Genomic DNA, 24,760 nt, shown 5'->3' on the forward strand with positions numbered 1-24,760 from the left:
GAGTGAGAAAGCAACTGAGTCATGGTAGCAAATTCCAGAAAATTGGGGGTGAAGGGGGAGTTGGAGGATAAAGGAAGTATGGCCATCCTGGAAAATGGAAACTCCCAGAAGGAATTCACCAATGGGAAGAGGTGGCCTGCATGATGGAGAGATGTTCCACAACAAGAAAATCCCTAGTACTAAAAGAAGTTCCAGGGTGAGAGAGCAACTGAGCCACGGCATGAGAGTCAGAAGCACAACCTGGAGAGGAAGTGTGGAATTTCCCTGGATTTGAATCCTGGTTGTGTTCCTTATTCACTATGTGACTTTGGTGTAGTGTGTTGACCCAAACAGACAACAACAACAAATTTGCATTTTAATAAACAGGAATTATGCTCACCCTTGGTCAAAGACACTGGGGTAATTTGTTACTCCTGCTTTCGAATTCTCTCTCTCAATGAAACTATGCTCCTCTTTAGCTTGAAAATGTTGCAGCACAAACACTTCTGTGTCTCTGGCTTGTTTAATGCTGCAACACATCAAGGATATATTCTCTATCGCCAAGTGATCTTTAAGCTGAAGTGTGGTGGTTCTTGCCTTCAACCTCATGCATAAATTTCAATTCTCCCCAAGAAGCATACTTCCAAGCCTGTGTAGGCACGTGTGGATTAAGACATCTGTGGGGAAAAGACAATATATGTGAAAGCTCAATCTTGGTGCTTTTACATTTTAGGGACCAAACTTTGGAGTACTGTTTTTCTCACTTTAGGATCCATGCCTCAAGGACTTTGGACACCATAATTGGTACTATTTTCTTCCCTCCAATTAAAGATTTATAGTATTCCTCATTCTTTCCCCATCTGTAAAGCATATTGGAACTCTTCAAGCTCTCAGATCTCCATCAAAGGTGGGGAGAGGGGAAAGGGGATCTTTTTCCCTTCCTCTGCCTTTCATTCAACAGTAAGCATGTGGCAATGAGTGCCTATGTTAGCCTTGGTGAGTCTGAGACTAGATCTCAAATCTATAGCTGTCTCTTTCACTTGTTTCCTTTCCCGAGCATTGGTAAAGGAATAGTGGTCCTGAGGTGTATGTTTTTAGGCTTGGTGTTAACCTCATGATTTAAGAAACTGAGAGCTTCGGGGTCTGGATACTGATAAGCAAGGAGAGGATCACAACTTCTTGGAGTAGATGACCGCAGATGAGAGGAGCCATGCATACATGATTGGCCAAAATCTATGTATCTTTAAGGAGTTGAGGAAGGGTATGAAACACCTGTTTCGAAGTTCCACAGTGGGGGCAGCTAGATGCAAGAATGGATAGAACACCAGCCCTGTAGTAGCTGTGTGACCCTGGGCAAGTCATTTAACCCCAATTGCCTACAAAAAAAAAAGTTCCACAGTGTTTCATGTAGCAATACTTTAAATATCATATTCCCAGGAGAACATAATAGAAGTTATGAGGAATTGTTTCATGTTTTGTGTATTTGTTGATGTAAGCAAAAAAAGTTTATATTTTAAGCATTTCCTTTTTGGTAGAGGAAATAAATAGCCATCCTATATTTAAAAAAAAAATCTATGTTTTGGAGTCTTTGGGTATTACAATTGGTTAACAAGATAAAAAGAGCTACATGGATTATGGTTAGCCTTCTGTCACTGGTCTAAATGATCTTTTACTTAAACATAACTTTATAGGGAAGCTGTAATGGGCTCCAGCGTTCTCCCAATCCATCTACCCCTCACTTCTTTCATAGGCCGTGACCTATATATTGGCCACACTTTCCTCCCTTCCCTATTTTTCAAATCTTTGGCGAATCACTTCAACACTATCCACTCTACTCAAACCTTCATCCTCTTCTCCTATTGTTGGTCATGCTTTGTGAAACACCATCTCCTTCATTCCTATTCATGTGCAGCTAAACAAGCTAGAGGAAATCACAAAACTAAGTCAACTACAAATTTGTTACATAAATTCAATTGGTCCTTCCTTGCAGCAAGGCAATTCTTTTACATCTCCCTACTCAATTAGCTATCTCACCACAGTGGCTGCTCCAAACGTTCATCTTTCCATAAGCCCTCACAACATCCTGTTCCTTCACTCCTTCAGCTGAGTACCTCACTTCACACTTGAAAAAAGAAAAATTGAGGCCATTCATTAAGCACACTTCTTCCCTCTTCTTTGTTCCGCCATATAGAAATCATCCACTACTATCTCTTCCTTCACTCCTCTCTGAAATGAATGAATAGGCCTTCTCCTTGCCAAAGCAAATTACTCAACGTGCAGCTTTGATCTCATCTCCTCCCTTCTTCAGCAGATTGCTACCTACCACTCTCATCGTCATCATCATCATCATCATCATCATCACTGCTCTCTCTAATATTCAATCTCCCTCTGCCTACTTACTCCTTCCCTGTTTACAAATATGCCATGTCTCCCCACTTACTCCAGCTCCTCTAGCTAGTCACCATCCTCTATCTCTCTTCCACTTTGCAGCTAAACTTAAAAAAGCTATCTACCCCAGGTCTTTCCACTTTCTCTCCTTTCACTCTCTTTTAAAACCCCCTTCTTCACCTGTCTGCAGCCTTGACATTGCTGATCACCCTGTCTTCCTGGATATACTCTCCTTACTATATTTTCATGGATCTCCTCCCCTGATTCTTTTTCTACCTGTCTCCTTCTTGGTTTCCTTAGCAGGAAATGTCTACTACCTGTGGGTGTCTCCAAAGGTATATCCTAGGTATTATCTTCTCTATCCTATCTCACTTGGTGATCTCATCATCTCCCATGGATTCAATTATCTTCTCTGTGCAGATGATTTCCAGATATAAATACCTATCCCTACTCTCTTCCCCGAGCTCCAGTTTCACATCACTAACTGCCTTTTGGACATCTCAAACTGGATGTTTCATAGGCATCTCAAACTCAATATGTCTTTCCCTCCAAACCCTTCTTTCTACGTAATGGTCCTATTACTCCCCAGGGCACCATCATTTTTGCAGTCACTCAGGCTCTTAACCTCAGTGTCACCCTTGACTCCCTACTCATACTCACCTCACCTATCCAACTTCTTGTCAAGTCTTATTATTTCTACCTTCCAAATATCTCTCATACACTCACTCTTCTTTTTATCCTCTGATACTGCCACCGTAGCCTCTCGCCTGGAGTATTTCAATCAGCTTCTGATTGGTCTTTGTGCCTCAAGTCTCTCCATATTCCAATCCATCCTCCACTCAGCTTCCAGTGATGTTCCTAAAATGCAGATTTTACCATATCATGCTTTTAACTCAGTAAACTCCAGTGTTTCCCTATTATCTCCATGATCAAATATAAAATCCTATTTGGCATGGCTTGACCCCTTCTTACCTTTGCAAGAGCTTCTTATACTTACTCCCATCCATTTCCTCTGTGGTCTAGAAACCCTGGACTACTCACTGTTTCTCACATTTGATACTCCATCTCCCAACCTGATGCCTTTGCAGTGGCTGTTTCTATTCCCCCACTCCTAGAATGCTCTCCCTCCTACAGAAGCTTTTCCTTGTTTCTCTCCCAAGCCCCACAATCATACACATACATACACACACTGCTAGTTCCTTCCCCCAAGATTACTTTCCATTTACATTGTGTGTATATGTTTATGTGTGTGTGTGTGTGTGTGTGTGTGTGTGTGTGTGTGTGTGTGTGTAATGTGCATAGTAATTTGCACATTACTTCCCCCATTATAATTGGGGGTGGGAGAGAATCCTTGAGGGAAAAACAAAACATGTTTTTGTCTTTCTTTGTGTCCCTAGCTTGGCATGGTGACTGGCACATATTAAGCACTTAATAAATGTTTGTTGACTGACTCCACTGACTTGGTTGCATGGTACAACTAGAAATTCCTTTGATGTCGTTCTTCAAAATCTCTTTCACCACACTCTTTGATAAAGCATTAGCTCTTCTCCTTGCCAAGACCAACCCCTCTATGTTCCCATTTGATCCCATTTCTCCTAACCTTCTTCAGCAGATTGTTCGTACTATCTCTCCATATCTATTGGCTCCTTTCCTGCTGCTTATAAATATTTCTATGTTCCCCTCATCCTTATGAAACTGTCACTTGAGTCTTCTTTTATTGTTCACTTTTGTCTTACATCTCTCCTTCCCTTCTCTGCTAAATTCTTTTCTACCTGAAGGTTATTACTTGTTGTCTGAGTATTAAATAGTCTGTTTTGTCAAAACTGATTTTTTTTTAAAGTTGTCAACCACACGTTTGCTCTTCAGTGCAATTGATCCTGTTCATTATGGGAATAAATGATCCTTTGAATGCTTGATTTTCCCATACCACTAACCATTACAATGTCTCTAACAGTCATTGAAATGTGCTCTTTAAGCTCTACAATTTTTGTCTGTTTCCTTGGAATAATAACCATTCTAAATAATCATGGAATTAAAAACAAAAGAAAAGAGGAATAAAACTTATGTATATTCCAGAAAATCTGGTGCTTAGCTGACAGAAAACTAACTAATCTAGCTTTATCTGATCAATGTCAGACTTCTAAATCATGCTAGGAACATTAAGAACTTAAGAGAGATGAAGAAAATATTTCATCATTATATAAATCATTGATGTTTCTTTGCCTTAATTACTACAGAGGAAAAGGTACATACAGTTCATAAGGATGCAACAATGAAAATTGAGGTTCAAAATTAAGTAGGGAAATTAGTTTTAAAGATGCAGCGTTTATTTTGATAGGAAATTAAAGAAACTTAATAAAAACTAAATTCTAAGTAATAACAACATAGATTACTTATGTGATATTAATTATTTTTATCATTTTTTTCTTTTCTAATAGCCACTTTAAATGGATAGTGAAGGAAAATTAAACAGCTATAAAATAAATGTAAGGTATTGGCTTTATATTTTGGGTATAAAATTAAAAGAGGAAAGCATTAAATGTACTAATTTATTATCATCTTTAAGGTGTCTCATTATGTGATAGGCAACTTCATTCCTTTTTTCCCCCATTTTACAGATGGGAAAATTGATCACAAATAGCTACATGCGTGCGTGTGTGTGTGTGTGTGTGTGTGTGTGTGTGTGTGTGTATGTGTGTGCACGTGTGTACACTTATAAGTGTTTTGGGAGTGGGGAATGAATTAATGCTTTGATCTCTTGGGTAGAAGGATCCTCTCTAATTCCAAGCCATAATAATTGCTGTCATTTATTATGCACAGTAAAATGACATTCACAGTGGAGGGCAATAGTAGAGCCAGGATTAGCATTCCATCTTACAGGGTCTCCAGCCTGCTAGCTAGTCTTTGTGATGGTATTCAGCCCCACAGGAACTCATTCATATAATCCAACAGCCTTGCAACCCTTCTATAAATTTCATCACAATGACATTTTCCTCAGTGGTTTAATAATGTTCCTTAAAATACAGGAACTGGCATAGCCAAGCTAGTCAATTACATGACTCAGTTGATTTTGCTCTGGTAATTCCACTTTGCTAATTTCTGGCATTGGTTCTAAGAACAGGAGCACATTGTGGCAATCCTTTTCAACTTTTTTGGATTGTTTCTGATGAAGATATGAATATTCATAGGAGTGGTAGTTGTTTTTTCCATCAGCCAAAATTTTTCATCAATTATTGGATATTTTAAAATATGTTCTGCAGCCAGAACGTCCATGTATTGCACTGAATTTTTCAGGATTTAGTTTTGGCCTTGTCGTTATAGCTTACAGGTAAGAAAAAAGTTTTAATGCATTTGTTTCTTTTTCTGCCACCAAATTGCTATATAACCTTGAGCAAGTCACAATATTTTTCCACCTCAGATTTTTGTTGTTGCTGTTATTCTGCACAATAGGAATCATTAAATTTATCATCCTTGTATCTATAGAAAGAGGGTCAGGTAGTGTAATATTGAATTATTTATTCAGCTTATATTTTTGCAAAATATTTGAATCTTCAACTTGTATACAGGATTTCCTCAGCCTGTTTCTGTGAAATACAGAATAGATGACAATGATAAGTTGGGGAAAAGAAGTCATAATTAACTGACATATGTCTCTATTTTAATTTTGGAAAAACTTTTACAGGAATAAGAACAGGGTTTTTTATAGTGCTTCCTTGCAAGTTCCTAAAAGGGGTTGGATTAATTAGAAATTTTGTTATGTGAGTATCCATTTTTATTTGCTTTTTATTTTTCACTGTTTATCTCTTAGACAACTAAGCTATACTCCTTGAGTTACAATTGTTTCCAGCAGTATTTTTTCTGGTTTCTCTACCCAATTCTAGTTTGTCATTTTGTTTAACAAAGTTCATTGATTTTACCTAAATCTCTACAAAAGTAGGTTATAACATTCTGAACAAATATTGCCAAATCAGAATGCTACTTTCAGAACGTTCTAAAATGTTTCATGTTCCACGAGAATCAAATTAGAGAATAAAATGCTTATCCATGGAAAGGCAAATTTTAATTCCCAAAATAGATGGAAGACCTGACTTCTACTCTTGACCTTTGTCAATAACTGTAGATATGACCTTGGACAAGTAAATTAAAAACTCCAAGCCTCAGTTTCTTATCTGTGAAATGAAATTTGTAAATTTGTAGACCAAATGATATCTAAGGTTCTTTTTAGCTTTATAATTCAATCATTCTCAATCAGAAAAGGGTCGTTATTTGAAACATTAAGTCCTTTTTAAAACTGTAATCACTGTTAAACCCTTTGTTTTGACATCACCTTCATCTCTGAATGTAACCCACTCTCCTCTCCTACCTAGTCAGATAACGAAAAATAAAAATAAGATAAAAAGATAGAAAGAAGGAAAAAAAGAAAGGAAGAAAGAAAAGAAAAGAAGGAAGGAAGGAAGGAAGGAAGGAAGGAAGGAAGGAAGGAAGGAAGGAAGGAAGGAAGGAAGGAAGGGAGGGAGGGAGGAGGTTCAGCAAAACTAATCAGTATAGCAGTTGAATCTAAAAGTATATACCAGTTGTGTCCAGAGTGGGGCCTGACCCTTGTGGCCTGATCCCAAGCGGTGTGTGATCAATCAGAAAGTGGGAAGATGGGTCAAATCCTACCCTCCTCATGATTGCCAGTTGTGGCGTTATCTCCAACACCATAATACCTACCTTTCTTCTCTAATACTCCCTTTCTCTTCTTCCTCCTCCACTAAGCAAGCTCCAAAAATCTTCTCCCCACCCTACCCCACACATATATACATACAAACACTTTTGAAACAGATATTGGCAGATATTGGTCACTCAGGACAGTGATAACCTCAGGGTTATACAGGCACCTAAAGCAGCAGCTGCACTGGTGTCAATGGAGAAATTCTAGTCCCTCCTCAGTATTTTCTCTTTCAAAGCACATGTGCTCCACAGAAGTGATCGCTAAGATCTCCATAGCTCTCCCCTTTGTTTTGAGTGGGACAAAGTGGATTTCCTAGGATGAGTAGGCATCGATGGGTCAAAACAGATCACAGATCTCATCACATTATCTTCCCCTCTTCCTTCTAAACTTCTCTGTTACTGTTAAACTCACCACATCCTTCCATTCACCCAAGTCTGCAACCTCAGAGTCAACTTTGACTCTTCACTCATCCAATCAGTTGTCATCTCTACCCGCACATTTTTCTTATCTGTCCCCTTCTTTCTACTCACACAGCCATCACTCTAATCCAATCTCGCATCACCTCTTGCCTGAACTATTACAATAGTCCTCTAACTAGACTCCCTGCCTCAATTTTTTTCTGTCACCATCTATTCTTCACATAGCAGTCAAATTGATTTTCTTAAAATAAAGGTCTGATCATGTCACTCACTACACTTAATAAATTCTAGTGGCACCATATTGGCTTTAAGATCAAATACTATTTCATCTTTTCCTCATCCTTTTAAAATGTCTGTTTTTGTGTAAATTCTTATAATGCACAAATTATTAATGTAGTAGTGTATGTATATAATTTATAAATGATTAAATTTATACATGTAGTGCCTATTCAAAAGTTTTTACTGACAGGAGCTCACAATCAAAAATAGTTTGGAGACCACTAGTATATGAATGTTATAGTCATAATCCCCAGCCTCTACAGTGAAGAGAAGGTACATTTTCTCATCTCTTCATGAACTGGGTCATTATAATTATACAGCAGTTTTTATTGTTACCATTGTTTTTCTTTGTATGTACTGACTCAGGTCTTAAAAAGAAATATTTGGGAAGGCATGGTGATGTGGTTTCATTTCAGAATTTGTATCTGAGAGGCAGCAAACAGGGTGAAAATTACTTTAGGTGTTCCTAAAAAAGGCTTATAAAATTTATTTTTTTAAAGAAATTGAAATCCACTGAGAGCTTGCTATTTCTTTTTTTGAAGTCCTTTTGAAATTCTTTTTTGAATCCTTTTATTTTTTTTTTCTAAATATCATGAAACTTTCTACCTTCCCCATTTATCTTTTGAGTACATATGAATTTTTATGTTGGGTCTGTTTTTATGTGAGATACACCTGCACTGTAAGTTCAGCTATAAATGATCAGATTTCTCATGCTGAATTTTATGATAACAGCACCCTATATGCTTTCCTCCCACCCTTTTCACTTCCAATGGAGATTTTGACCAGTAAAGTCTCCATATCACTTTAATTAATTAATTTACATATATGCAAACCATAGCTTTTCCCAAAGTTGACATTTCATTGTATACACCAAGATCTTTCACAGGGCATAAAGGGTCTATACAAACAGTGCCAACTATCTTTAAATACATTCTAAATTAAATTATGACTTGTCATGTTTCATTATAGCTTAATTTATGACTGTTTGTTTAAACCCTCTCTTCAATTCAGTACTGGTGTCATAATTCTTGATGTGAGCATTGTAGTCACTGATTTACTTCAATGTAAATGCAATTCCCTGTTTGCACATATACAGACCATCTTTGTCTATGGTTTCTGATTTATTTTGAGGTAGAAGCTGTTGTTTCATTACTCTAGCTATCAGCCACTCTATTCTGTCACCAAATTTAGCATCTTCAAAAGGAGCATAAGAGGAGAATCTTTTTCCTACTGATTTGCTACATTTAGACTTGTTTGAAGTTTTAAAAGTATACCAAAACTGTACAGCAGTTCCTAACATTACTTCCTAGAATATGTATGTATGTATTCATGTATGTATATATGTATATACATATATATGTTTTAGGCATATTCTAGGTATATTCTGTCTTTACATAAACACATATGTATATTTATGTATCAGTGGATTTCATCTTCTCATTCCCCAAAAGTTTAGATATTATTTATTGTCATTAGACTTTGATACCATGTAAGAAGTATTAGATGGATTCACTGACTGCACAGTTAATTTAGAGAAGCAATTCTCCAAGTGTGGTCTAGGAGGTCTGCAAGGGTCAGAATTATTTTCATAATACTAAGACATTTTAATTTCCAATATGAAAAATATTGATAGATATAATACACATAAACAAAAACTCTTTGGAGGCAGTCTTCAATCATTTTTAAGAATGTAAAGAGATCTTGAGACTAAAAAGTTTGAGAACAGCTAGTCTTGAGTTTTGCCTGTCCAAGAAAGGTAGGAGCAATTAATAGCAACCTAAATTGTGATACAGCAGAAAGGGAACTAAAGGAAAAGGACTAAAGTGCTTCTGTGTTGTCTGCAATACACGTCAGTGAGCCCTATGTTTGTGAACCAAGCCAAGGAGATAGCATAAGTAGAGCTGAAGATGACAGTCTGAATAAGTTGGAATCCAAAATGAAGCTAAGGGTAATCTGGCAATTACAATTTCAATGAGAGCTGTAATTCTTGTTCAAATATCTGGTAACCATTTATTCAAGTATTTTGTTGTTGTATCATTTTTTTTTCTGACTGGGGTTGAGTACATTAAGAAACCTTGGCTCATAAAAAAGTATTTTATCCAAATATGAAGTACTTCAGCAAAACAAAAATTAGTGTTTTTTGGATTGTCTCCTTTTGTCAGAAATTCAGATTCTAGTTTCAATTGTTCTTCACTGAGCACCGTAAATGAAAAAGGACAGCCAGTAAAGTTGGTTAACAAGCATTTATTAAATGCTTACTGTACTGTCAGGCACTGTACTAAGTCCTGGGAATGCAAAGAAAGGAAAGCAACCATGACCCATCCAGAAGTTTCTGTTTGCACGATAATACACTGTTTTGCAATGTCCTGGAAGCTTTTGGTCATAAAATTCTCTTAAACAAAACAAAACAAAAAAAAGTTTCTAACAAGAAATTTCTCTGTGTGAAAAAAGTGCTTCATATTTTTTTCATCCACTCAATCATTCATTCATTCATAGCCTAAACCCAAGAATTTGCTATTTTAATGGCTAATTTTCCAAAGTGGACTTATGGAATCTTTTCACAGAGCAATATCCTGACTCATGTGTCTACAATTCCATTCTAAGCATGGAAGCCAAGTCTGGGGTCAATAGGCTTGTTTCAGGAAGAGATTCAAATTTTCGAGCCTGTGTCAAGGAAGGCAAATAGTATTGATGAATAGCCTACCTTCACACAGCGGAAAACAATGACATGTATTGACATTTGGAAATTTTTGCACACATTTGAATGTTTTCTGGCTTCCTTATTTGAAAATATTTAAATGAATTGTTATTTTAAACATCATCAAGTATGAATTTTTCTCCTGACATATAGAATTGTTGACGTGTAAATTAATCAGTATAGTTGGCTCTCCTTAAGGTGAAAGAGCAGCTGGGAGCTAAAGATCTAAGAATTAGGTGAGGTTTCACTGAGAACTTCTTTGGGTAACATTCACCTAATACCTTTTCATCAGAGTTCTATTTCCCCCCTAACATCAAGATTTCCTCCTCAATTTAAGGTATTTTCGTATGGTTTTTACCATACTTCAACACAGTCTCCTTTTACTGAGAGTTGAGGATAAAACTGGGCTGATTCCTTTAGTCTGTTTTGGCCGTGCTAGGAAATGGAAGATTTGAAATCAGAAAACCAGGACAAGGTCTGAGTTTGGCTACTATGCAGCTTCAACCAAGTGACTTAAATTCTATAAGCCAGGGGTAGGGAGCCAGCAACCTAGAGGCCACATCTGGCCTTCTAAGTCCTTGGGTGTGGTCTTTTGATTCTCAGTCCTTGGCTGTGGTCTTTTGACTGAGTCCAAGTTTTACAGAACAAATCCTTTTATTAAGGGGTTTGGATTGCTCAAAGGGTGCACCTGAGGACCTAGAGGGCCCCATGTGGACTCAAAGCTACAGGTTCCCCACCCCTGCTATAGTCCTTAGTTTCTTCATCTGGAAAATGAGAGGGTTGTTTGGACTAGATCTCTCAGGTTCACTTCCAGTTTTTTTGTCATTCGATCAGAGGAGATCTGGAATAATAGAATGGGTTTTATTGGAGGGAAGTACCTAAAATGTTCATAATAAGCACATCTAAAGATAGGCTGAGAACTCTACCTCTTGGCATTTAGTGAGGTCATGCTGAATGCAAAAAGTGGTCTCCAGAATATGTGTGATATTTTGCGAAATGCATTTACTCTTTTATCACTAGTGGAAAATGAATCATATTATTCCAGTGCCCTGAAGTAATATAAGCCAAAGACCTGAAAGAGTTAATATGCTTTTCACAGTCCCTTCGTTACAACTCAGGAGTTACTTATTCATGGCAAGGGAGCTTACCATTCATTCCTAAATTCAGAAAAGAATGCTAAGGACAAAGTCATTTGTTTAAAGCAGCAATTGAAAGCAACCGATTTTCTAACCAGGAGACAGAATGTCCTTTCCTCCTAATTTCTCACAAGCCACAGAAACCATGTCTTTGAAAAATTCTTTGTATGAGAGGAAGCCTCTTCCCTCCACCCAGAAAAAAAAAATGTGGATTGTGCTTACTGGGGAGAGGGGGAGAGGGAGAATTTTTAATCATTCTTGGAAGTAGAGCTAGCAAAATAAGACTTGTAAGTATTATATGTACAAGAGAAAAATAGATCTAAAACACAAAGTGAAGTTAAAATTTCCTCCCATGACAAAGACAATAAATGACTGAATTGAAAACAATCTTCAAACCCATAAATTTTAATTTTGTCAGTTGCAAATAATGTTATGGCCTACAGCCGTAACCATTACCATGGATTATCATGCCTCTTGGGCAATGGTTTATTGGTTATGTTTAGCTTTTTAATCTGAAGTGCTATGATGACTCATAGTAATTGTACTAATTAGCCTCTTGGAAAAAATGACTCCGCATATTTCTATTTCTGGCTTAGTCCTAAGAAGGAATAATCTTTGTGCAAAAGACGGATCTGTTGATGGTAGAATGGATAATTAGCCAGCAATACAATTCCTTCAAGGAAAAAGAGCTATATGAAAATCTTGTTGCCAGAGCAAATTTTATCTTAGTGTAAGGATAAGGGGCAAGAAACTCTCTCTCAATGTGAATAAGGCTATAAGCTAGCTTAGACATGGTTTGATAAAGTTTTTACAGAATTTTCTTCACAACAAACCCTGCAAGGGTGTAATTTCTGCACTGTACAGGACAGATGAGGGAATAAAGCTTAGGTTAAGTGTAAGTAAAATTAGTAGAAAATTTGACACAGGATAGATAGATCTGAGAATCATCAGCATAGAGATGGTACTTGAATGTGTGGGAACTGATGAGATCACCAAGTGAAGTTATATAGAGGGAAAAGAGAGTACAGCCCAGGACAGAGAAAGCCCTGAGGTTCAGTTTCACTTTCTTGCTGTTTTTCATAGTTTACAATGCTCAGTACTTTCTAACTCCCAACTCCAACTCTTTTTTTTTGGTTTTTTTGTTTGTGGTTTTTTTTTTTTCAACTCCAACCTCTTGAAAAAATCCTGATGACACTAGATATGAAATTTCTGTATAGCCTTTGGCCTTTCTTATTTATCAGTCCTCAACCATATTTTGCAATACATTTTCACTGTTCTCTGCTACGCTCACTTTCTTAGGGTTGTAAATTATTATATATTAAAATATATACTGATTTAGTTGGGAAGATCTTACTGAGTTCTTTGTAAAATCTCTCTATGTCCTCATCCTCCATGACATATGTTTGCCACATAAGCCATAATTAGCTCTACAGTAGTCTTTTAGCAAATACATCAATAAATCAACCTATCAATTGATAAAATTTTATTAAGCACCTACTATTGTACCAGACACTGATCTATGTGCTATGGATACAAAAAGAGGCAAATGATGGTCCTTGCCTTCTAAGAGCTTACTGTCTAATAGGGGAGACAACAAGCAAACAAATAGAAGCCAGGGAAGTCAGTAGTCAGAATGAAGGAGGGAGAAACATGTAAGAAATCTTCTCCAATTTATGAATAAGGGAAGAGTCCATGAAAAAACAAAGGATAGAAAGGAAAACAAAATGAATAATTTTGTGTTTTTAAGAAGTTTTTGCATGCACAAACCCAATGCTATTAAAAATTAGAAGGGAAATGAGTAACCTGTCAGGAAATCTTTGCAAATAGTTTCTCCAATAAGGGTCTCATGTCTAAAATATATCAGGAACAGATTCAAATTTATAAAAATAAGAATCATTCCCCAATTAATAAGTGGTCAAGGTATATGAATAGATGGTCGGTTCTTAAAGGAAGAAATCTAAGCTATTAATAGTCGTATAAAAAATGCTTCCAATCACCAGTAAATGAAGAAATGCAAATTAAGCAATTCTAAAGTTCCACCAATTTGATTGGCAAAGTTAATTTAAAAAAATAAAGAGAACAAATGTTGAAAGGGCTGTGGGAAAACTGGTACATTAATTCATTATTGGGAAGACTTATGAATTGGTTCAGCCATTCTGGAATCCAATTTGGAACTACATTAAAAGTTTCTAAACTGTCTAAACCCTTTCTCCTAGTGATGCCACTACTAAGCTTATATCTCAAAATGATCAAAGAAACACACAAAGGACCCCTATGTAGAAAAATATTTATAGCTATTCTATTTGTGGTGGCAAAGAATTGGAAACTGAGGTAGTACATATCATTTGGGGAATAGCTGAACGATTTGTGGTGTATTAGAATGTGAAGGAATAGTATTGTTCTATAAGAAATTATAAAATGGAAAGTTTCAGAGAAACCTATGAATATTTGTATGAACTGATGGAAAGTGAACAGAACCAGGATAAAAATTTATACAATAATAACATTTTAAAAATGAACAGTTTTAAAAACTCTGATCAATTCAATAACCAACCAGAATTCCTGAAGACCAATGATGAAGCATGCTTCATCAGTGATGGACTCAGAATGAAATATATACCTTTTGTATTTGACCAATGTGGAAATTAGTTTTGCTTGATTATGCATATTTGTTAAAAGAGATTTTTTTTTCTTTTTCAAAATGGGGGAGGGGAGAGCATTTTTGTTCACTGAAGTAAAATAAATTTTAAAACAAACTAAATGTATAGACAGCAGAGTTTAAAGAGTTAAGAGGGGGAGGAGGAGGAGGAGGAGGACAGGGAGAAGGAAAAGTAAAAGGAGGAGAAAGAAGAGGAAGAGGAGGAGAAGGGGGAGAAGAAGAAAAAGAAAAGGAAGGAAAGAAAAAAGAAAGAGAGAGAGAGAAAGAAAGAAAGAAAGAAAGAAAGAAAGAAAGAAAGAAAGAAAGAAAGAAAGAGAGAAAGAGAGAAAGAAAGAAAGAAAGAGAGAAAGAGAGAAAGAAAGAAAAGAAAGAGAGAGAAAGAGAGAAAGGAAGGAAGGAAGAAAGAAAGAAAGAAAGAAAGAAAGAAAGAAAGAAAATCAGTTTTTAGAACTCAAGGCCACTTTGCTAACAAACAGGCTTTCCAGTGGGACTTTAAGAAACACATATGCTGTCAATAATTTATTCTAAAGTTTAGAAAAATCTAAATTACTGCTGAAAAAAACTTGGAAGTTCTAAAAATCATAGTTTTAAAGTTTTCTCAGTCACTTATGCTTATTGGAGTAGAGGCATTTTTAGTAAAATTTTGGAAATGTTGACTGTCCAGGGGCAGGAACTTTCCTATTCTCAGGCCACTTAAAGTTAGATCAGAAAGAGATTTTATGAATGAAAAATCACCTGGTTTAAGTGCACATTCTTGATCCCTGTTTTTGTTCTAATTGATGAAATGTTTTGCTAAGGAATTTTGCCCTAGGCAGTACTAAGCATTCAGAGGAAATTTGTGCAGCTTCAATTTCATCTGCTTTTTATCTTGAGTTTGATGTCCACTCTCTTGTAAAATTTAGAAAAGAGTATTGGCCTGGCATGGGTAGGTCCATAAGGCAAACAGCTTTGCCTTCTTCTGCCTCACCATTGCAGGAAGAAACTCTTTGCCACTTACTAGGATGTTGAACAAGTCACTTAACCTCTCTGAGCCTCAGTTTCCTCATCTGTACAATGAAGTCATTTGGGCTAGATAGCCTGTAATGTCCTTTCCTGTTCTATATGATTTTGGGGGGAGTAGTGCACTCAAAAAACACATTTTTTTTTCAAAAGTCAGGAACCCAGATGGAAAATAATCAGTTTTATTATCTTTAAATGGTTAGACTCATCAGTTTAAGGCACAAATGTGGGTCTTCTTTCCACCTGTGATATATCACCAGAAAAATGTCCTTAGTCCCCACAAATTAGTCCATGCAGTTTAGAGCTCAGGCCCTGGGGCTGAGTTGTGTTGATTAGAGAGTGAAGTCAGGGGAGACACAGTCATGTTTGTAGGAAGTAGAGAAGCAGCCAGGAAACCAGGAGAGCTTAAAATAAGTGAGAGTGAGAATGATGGAGGAGGCAATCTGCTGGAGAAGGCAGGATGGAATGGGATCACTTGTTTATGCAGGGGGGCTCACCTTGGCCAGCAGAAGGGATGCCTCTTCATGAGAGACAGGGGTAGAGAAAGGGAGAGACATCTGAGTGATACAGGACAAGGACAAGGGGAGAAGAGGGACCTCTTAGCAAATAGCCTCATTTTTTATCAGTGAAATATGGAGCAAAGTTCTCAACTCAGGCGGTAGAAGTAGGGGGGACTATGGGATGGTTGAGGCAGGATGAAGTTTTGGGGAAGGTGTTGTTATGAGTGGGATAGTGAGTCAAGTAGGGAGGTGGAAAAGACTTACCTTGCTGCAGTGACAACCAGTGGAGATTTGTAGTGGATCTATTCAGCCCAGTTTCGTGATTTTCTCCAGATTTGTTCAATAGTATATGAGTACAATTGAAGATAGCAATAAGGATAAGGGGGCAAGGGACTCAAGAGAAGACGGTAGTGTAGAGTTAAGCTGGTTCACTAAGGACACAAGATGGGAAAGGGAGGAAAGTATAGCCAGTGTAGGGGTGATGGACTGGAAAAGAACTGGAGTGGGTCAAGAGACTGGAGGTCATGATGAGGACTAAGAACAGGGCTTTGGGTTGCAGAGGGAAATGTACAATGATGACAGATTGTGATCAGAGGGAAATGTACAATGATAACAGATTGTGATCAGAGGGAAATGTACAATGATAACAGATTGTGATCAGATAAGGAAACTTCAGAGTTCAGGAACATAGAAGTAGAATATTTGTGGGTGATGTCAAGAGCAAGATACGATCGTTGTATGTAGGAAAGATGAAGTAGATGAGCAGGTTCTGGGAAACAAATAAATTGAGGAGATGGGAGGTTAGGAGGTTTGAGGGAGTATCAAACAATATGTTTGTTGAAGTCTCCTAGTATGAGGGCAGGAGTTGGGATGGAGGGAAAGGCTGAGTAGGGCACTGAACTCATTGATGAAAGAAGGCAAGTATCCTGAAGATTGGTAGATTATAATCACCAGAATTTTGTTTGGGTGGTAAATTGGATTGAGTGAGCCTCAAAGGAATAGAGGTTACTAGGTGATGGAGACAGAGGGAAAACTTAGAAGTGGCATTGGGGAACATCTCATGTTTCACCTTCTCAACCTTGAATGAGTTGAGAAGAATGAGTAGAAACATAATCAGTGTTGCAAAAAAAGGTGGTCAGAGAGAGCATGTCATAAGAAAATACTTAAAATTAAAGCAAGTTTGTCACCTATGAAGCAGACATTCCAGAGAGCACCAGTAGAAGGTATAGGTAGCTTTAGACCAGGACATCGGCAGGGAGTAGGGGAGTTGTGTTGAGGGGTACGGGAATGAGCTATAAGAGACAAAGGATGGGATTTGAATTATGACAGTTGGGGATTCAGAATCACTGGGCTGGATGGGGACAGGGTAGGAGTTTGTTAACCATTAAAGAATTAATTCAGGTAGGTTATCAACATCTCTAGGAGTTTGACTTCAGAGTAGAGGTTTTTCAGGGTGTTAGGAAGCTTAGACAAGGGGACCAGTGAGGGGAGGTGATGGAATGGTGTTTCTTTCCTTCCCTTTTGGGCAGGAAGAGGTCAGGCCAGTAGGCCAGAGGAGGAAGTGCATTGGAATGGTGTTTCTCTTGTTTCTCTCCAACTCCTGCAGGCAGGAAGTGGCAAGGTGAGGAGACTAACATTTGATGGAATACGTGCACAAACTCAAATCATACACTCTTATCTAGCAGAACCTAGACCACATTACCAGGCCTTGCTTCATATCCCATCCAGCCACCTACCCTGGTCATCTTGCAATCCACCTTTGCCATCATAGGTTTGCCTCTTCTTTTTTCCACCTCTTGCCTGGGTTTCAAGAACCAAATCAATACTACTATACTCGAATTGTTCCCTGAAAGGGCATGCCCTTTTTTATGCCCCTACAGGTCATCCAGCCATTCTGTTTACTTCCCGGACACTTCCTTCCCTGCCTACCACTCCCATCTATTTGTTGTCTTCTCTTGTTAGGGTGAAAGTTCCCTGAGAGCAGGGACCATCTCATCTTTTATTTATATCCCCAGCCCTTAGCACAGCAACACATAGTAAGCACTTAATAAAGGCTCTTGAAACAGCATAAATCAGGCAATGTGGTGTGGGCCTGGAGTACCTGTTTTCTCCTCTTTTTGTAAGCCATCTTTATATAAATGCGATATTAACTGACGTTCTTTTTGCAATGAAAGAATCAGATCATTGCAGGTATCGCTCACATGCCACATCTGGAAACAGCTTTTTTCTTTTGTGGATATCATGAATAACGTGAATGTGTGTGTGTCTATGTATGTGAGAAGGAAAGAGAGACAGAGACAGAGAGAAACAGAGACAGAGAGAGACAGAGAAGAGACAGAGACAGAGAGACAGAAACAGAGAGAGACACAAAGAAAGAGAAAGAAGGAAGGAGGGAGGGAGACAGAGAGAGGAGAGACAGTGAGAGAAGAGAAAAAGAAAGAATAAGAGAGAAAGAGAAGAGATGGAGAGAGACAGAGAGAAATGTCTTTTCCTCATCACAGCTTTGAACCTCCATTCTCTGGTGCTATATTCAGTGTATTTGTGTTCTGCTGGCATAGTTCACTTATATGTATAGATGACCAGACCCAATCCATGCTCACTTTTTAGACCTATACATTCTCTAGCAGACGGAAAAAAGTGGCTTCTACTGACCTTAGAATTTTCCTATATATAGGGTGTATTGTCCTTCCCTCGCTCTGTGCACAGGGGACCCTGGGACTAGTAGCTGACAAAGCAAAGGAAAGCACAAATTCCTCTGCCTGTTTCTCAAAGTATGCAGCCTATATTTAGCTTTATAACAAATAGTTTATGCTTTCTGTTCTACACAAGGCCCCAACTTACAATTAACAACTTCATTTCATCTTCAGAATCACTCCATCAGGGCAGCGAGGTGGTGCAGTGGATAGAGCACTGGCTCTGGAGTCAGGACAGTGTTAAAGTCCTAGGGCCTGAGCTATCCTAGTCTGAGCACCCATGGTGGCCATTAGCTCACTGGTAGCTGGTTGCTACTACCTAGGAGTTCCAAGGTTCTTACCTTGATGACTCTTTATTATCTCTAATTTCACATAGGGAATCTTCTGTTTGGCCCTTTGCAACTGATGGGGATGGGATCTGAACCCTTAAAAGGAAAAGATCATGTCTTTGGGATCTGGACCCCAAAAAGGAAAAGCCCTGAACTTTCCCACATGGCCAAGTCTCTTGCATTTGCCTGAGGCTGTAATCCTATCAACTGGCCTTTCATTATTGCCTATGCCCAATCTCCCAATTCTCTGTTACCCTTCACCTAGCCTAGCCTCCATTGTCTTACCTCCCTTTGCTTCTCCCTCATCCTATCTAGGCTCCATTCTTCCTTGGCCATGTGGTCCAGGTCCCTGGCATTCTATTACCTCACAGTCACCTCAGCTTACTGGCCACTCCCAACCAGATCCTCCTTAGACCCCTCCTCCAGCCACCCCAGACTATTTGGCCACTCCTGGATCCCTCCCACACTTTCTGTACATAAGATCCATCTCGTCTCCATTAAGGTGCTTAGATTCTTATAATCTAGCCAAGGGCTCAGATTCTTAAGATCTGGCCCACTTGCATTAGCAATACGAATGCTTAGATTCCTTAAGAGTCTGGCCAATATGGCAGATTCTTTAAATCTCACCTACCCAGGTCGATGTTCTAATAAGCCTTGTCTTTGGCTAAAAGAAGGCTTTGAGTCGAATTCATTTGGGCAGGACCTGCATGTCATGATTTTGGGGTCTCAGCACCTCTAAACCTGTAAACCTCAACACAAACTGTCCTGTTCCTACCTTTCCAGTCTTCTTAGTCTTCACTTCCCTCCACATATTTTATGATCCAGTAACATTGACCTTGCTGATCCTTAAACAGAATATTCCACCTCTAACTCCATGCCTTTTCGCTAGCTGTGCAGCATGTTTGTAATACTCTCCCTGTCTTGCCACTGGTCTTCAATGACTCTGGGGGAGAACGAGGCTGATGACTTTGAACAGCTCTGCCTACTTCAATCCAGTTCACACCCAAGCCAAGACATCACCCTTGTGCTGTCATTGGTCCTGTTGGAGAACAAAGGACAAATAATCTTCCTTCTCTCCTCTGCCTCCTAGCTTTACTGGCTTCCTTCAGGACACAGCTCAAATCCCACCTTCTACAGGGGGCCTTTTCAGGTTCCTCCACTGCTAGTGCCTTTCTTCTGAGACTACCTCATGTTTACCCTCGTTAGATCTTATATATCCATAGTCCCTCTCAGGTTGCCTCCCCTGTTAGAATGTGAACTCTTTGAGGACAGGGACCATGTTTTTGCTTTCCTTCCTGCCCCCCCCCCCTTAGCACTGTAACTCCCACACAATAAGCTCTTAATAAATGTTAACTGATTGTTCAGATGATCTGTGAATTCTTTCAATTAGTGCTGTGTTTTCTGTATTAAAAACTTCTGGGCAGCTTTCTTGTATTATTTCTTTTGTTGTGGTAATTAGATTTTTTGACTTCTCATGTTCTTTAAGGAGGTTTATGCTTCTTATTCCTGTCTTCAAATCAATGTTTTACTTTATGAAATCAGGTGTTATTTTAATGTTGTTTATTTATGCTTCCCTTCACTTTTCCTTTACTTCAGTATACTCATATTCCCAATCTGTTGTTTTCTCTCTCTTGCTTCTCTGAAGAGATTTGCCACCATGAATTCAAGTTTTTCTATTTTGCTAATTATTTATGCTGTGCATGAAGCCTATAATATTTTACTTCTAAGTTCCCTCAAGATTCTGATTTTTCTTTTTAACTGTTCCAGAACCTGCTGCAATTCCATGTACTCTTGGGAATTTGAAAAGTTTTATGTATCACCAGATGTTGGTTCCATTTCTTTTGTCTTGAAATATTTACTTAGAGACATTTGTAATCTCTTCAATGTCTCGCTACTCATCTTCCCTGCTAATTTTAGTATCTTCTCTATTCATTTCTTTGTGCTCTGGGTTTTTAACTCTTTTCTCCCTCTGGAAATCTTTGGCGGTTTTAGTCTTTTTTCTTCTTATGTTCCTCTGCTCTCTCTCACTTTCTAAGTTTTTCCTGCCTGATGGTGTGTTTACCCCATGCCTAGAAAGCTGCTTCAGCATCCTTCCACATTGAAGAATTTATTTATCCCAGGTACCAGGGATAGCACAGTCTCTGTCTGAATTCTAAACCTATTTTATTCCATCCTAGTATGGCCACCCAGGCTAGTCCTATATCACCATTTCCTCCAATTTCTAGTTCTCTGACCGAATCAGCATATGCTGCTTTTCACAAGAGTCAAAATAAGTGGGGTGAATGTTCTCATCAGAATATTCTGCTGCCTTGGAGTTTCCTGTCCTGGGGGCTTACTTCTGGGAGCAGGAAACCCAATCATTCCTCTGACCCTTCTCTCTTCAAATGGCAGGACAGTGACATGATCCAAAGTGAAGCAAAGACAACCAGAAAAATAATATACATTATGACTAGAAATAGAAATAGATGTAAATAGAAAGAACAACAAAAATAAATTGAAATGATATTTCAATTTTTTTGGGGGGGGATAAGCAATGGGGTTAAGTGACTTGCCCAGGGTCACACAGCTAGAAAGTGTTATGTGTCTGAGCTAGTTTTGGACTCAGGTCCTCCTGAATCCAGGGCCAGTGCTCTATCCACTGTGCCACTTAGCTGCCCCGATATTTCAAATTTTTAAGGAAAAAGTTTGGCCTCAGAGATATGTGAAAGCATAGTTATTCTTTGCAAGAGTTCAGGGCTATGGGTGTGGAACATAACATATAATGTTGGAATTCTTTAATATATCAATTTTGCTCAACTGTTCTTTTTTTTGTTCTTTGTTATAGGAGATAGTTCCTCTTTGTGAAGGTAAGGAAAAGAGGGGAGGAATAAATTAGTAATTGTAGATGATATAAAAACAAAAGTTATCAATAAAAATATTTTTAAATAGAAAAGAACTTTTAAAAAGTGATCTTTGAGGCTAGTTAGTTTCTCTAATCCTCAGTTTCTTTGTCAGTAAAAAGAAGTTGACCTCTAAAGTCTAGTAAATCAGTCAATAACCTTTATTAAGTGCCTACTATGTTCCAGGCACTGTGCTAAGCACTGGGAACCAAAGGAAGGCAAATGACAGACCCCATCAGTCCCTGCTCCCGAGGAGCTCGCAGTCTAAGTAGGGAAACAACAGTGCAAACAACCAGGTAAAAACAAGATGGATACAAGATACATTTGAAATAATAAACAGATGAAAGGCACTAGAATTAAGGGGGGCTGGGAAAGGCTTCCTGTATAAGGTGGGATTTTAGTTGAGACTTGAAAAAAAGCAAGGAAGACAGAGCACAGAGAGGAGGAGAGAGAGCACTCCCGGGCATGGAGGACAGCCATGGAGTTGGGAGATGAAGAGTGTGGGAAGAACAAGGAGGCTGGCATCACTGGACTGAAGAGTATGGGGGGAAGAGGGCTACAAGTACAAGAAAACTGTAAAGGCTAATGGGGGGGAGGGAATAGGTAAGGAAGGGTTTTAAATACCAAAAAGAAGATTTCACATTTGATCCTTAAACTGATAGGGAATCATTGGAGGAAGAGGTGATATGGTTAGACTTGTGTTTTAGGAAGATCACTTTAATAGCTCAGTTTAGAATGGACCGGAACGGAAGAGGCTTGTGGCAGGTAGATCAACCTGCAGGCTATTACAATAGTCCAAGACTGAGGTGATAAGGGCCTGGACCAGAGGAGCAGCATGTCAGAGGAGGGGGGGGGGCTTTCTGAGTAGATGTAATCTCTTTTTTTTTTTAATTTAATGTATTTATTTTTAGTTTTCAAGATTCACTTCCATAAGATTTTGAGTTTTAAATGTTCTCTACTTCCCACTTCTCCCCCCCACCCCCCCATGGAGTACAATCCGATATAGGCTCTGCATATACATTCATGTTAAGCATATTTTTTCATTAGTCATGATGTAAAGAAAAATTAGAACTAATTGGAGGAACCATGAGAATGAAGCAATGAAATAAAAAACCAAAGGAAAAGGAGAGCAAGTGGTATGCTTCCATCTGCATTCAGACTCCATATTTCTTTCAATGGGTATGGATTGAAATTTCCATCATCAATCTTTTGGAGTTGTCTTAGACAGGCAGATGACCAAGACCTGACACAAGGGGCACATTTAGGGCATGGGAGGCCCTGGGAGGCCAAGGAGGAGACATTAAAGAATATCTAATGGGACTGGTCAGATTATCATTTCAATATTATTATTAATAACTCATTTGTCTAATACTTTATTATTTCCAAAGTGCTTTCATCATAAGAGTTCTGTGAAGTAGGTAGTACATGTGTTACTAGCTCCATTTAGAGATGATGAAACCAAGGCTCAGAGGGAGAGAATGACTTGGCCATAGTTAAACAAATAGTAAGTAGTTCAGTCAGGACAGAGGCAAAAGTTTCCTTACTCCAAATCCAAATTTCTTCCCAGAATACTCTGCTCACCATTGCTATGTTTTGTTCAATAAGGTATGCTGGAGCCAGTTCCTACCAGCTCCCAGCAATTGTTAAATTTTTAATGCAAAGACTTACACCTCAGAAATCAGGGCTTCATTTATTGTTTTATTGGTTATCTAACTTAAGAAAGTGACGGAGAAAATGTTGTATACAGTAAAACCAATATTGTTTTAAGAACAAGTTTGAGTGACTAAGTTATTTTTACTATTATAAATACCCAAATTAACTACAAAGGACACATGGAGGAAGATGCTATCTGCACCCAGAGAAAGAACTGATAAATAGAAGTTATGTATAGAATGGTTTTACATGTATATTTTGTCCAGATATCTATCTATTTATCTATCTATCTATCTATCTATCTATCTATCTATCTATCTATCTATCCATCTATGTGTGTGTGTATATATATATATATATATATATATATATATATATGGATGGATGGATATATACACATATATATCCATCCATACATATTTTTGTTCAATGATAGCTGTTTTGAGGGTGGGCCAGGGAGAAAAAAAGGGAAAAAAAGAGTTGCATGATAACTTTATTATATATTTAAAAGGAATAGCAAGTTATACATAATAGATTTGCAGTTTCATGTGCAATCATCATTTTCTTTATACTACTATGTTATGGAAATGCTTGTTTTACTTTATAAATTAAAAATAAGATAAACAAAAATTTTAAAAAAGAAAATGTAATGCAAATTAAGCATAAAAGTATCATGTGCACATTCGTTTTTTCAGAGATTCAGTCATTAAACATTTACCAGCCCATCCCTGATTAACACTAACTGTGATAGGTTTAGAAATAAAAACAACATGCTCTTTCCTCACCATGGACTCCTTTTACAACCATCTCCACAACAAACTTGGACTCCACTTCTGGCTTCCCCAACCCCTACTCTGTGAAAGTGAGCCTTTTGCCCTATCTTGCTGGTACCAGAGTCTCCCAGACATATCTCCCCTCCATTTTGAGTCCCCCTTTATGTGTCATCTTCCTGCATTAGAATGTAAAGAACAAGGACTATCTTTTTATATATATTTGTATCCCCAGCATCTAATAAATGAATCCCCTCTCTCTCTCTTAAAAATTATTTTCACAAAATTACCTACCCATCACTGAAAACATTCAGTTTCCTGCAGATCCAATTGTTATATACTCTTTTTTTAAAAAAAAGACTGAGTCCCCTCATCTTGCCCAGGATAGAAGTATAGTAGCCACTTGTGGAGCCATCTCACTATGATCAACGTGGTACTTTTGACCTGTTCCATTTTTGACCTAGACCAATTCAACCCTATTTAGGCAACCTGGTGGCTGGCTTCTACAAGCTCACCATGTTGATGCTGATACACCTGACCAACTCAGCTCACTGTAGCTCAGAATGCCCAAATTCAAGAGATCTTTTGGCCTCAACCTCCCATGTTGCTAGGATCATAGGCATGTGGGCACTATGCCTAACCTAGTACTTGTATTATCAGGGACA

Source organism: Phascolarctos cinereus, unplaced genomic scaffold, assembly GCF_003287225.1.
Source record: "Phascolarctos cinereus isolate Bilbo 61053 unplaced genomic scaffold, phaCin_HiC Scaffold_2;HRSCAF=192, whole genome shotgun sequence".
NCBI lineage: Eukaryota > Metazoa > Chordata > Mammalia > Diprotodontia > Phascolarctidae > Phascolarctos > Phascolarctos cinereus.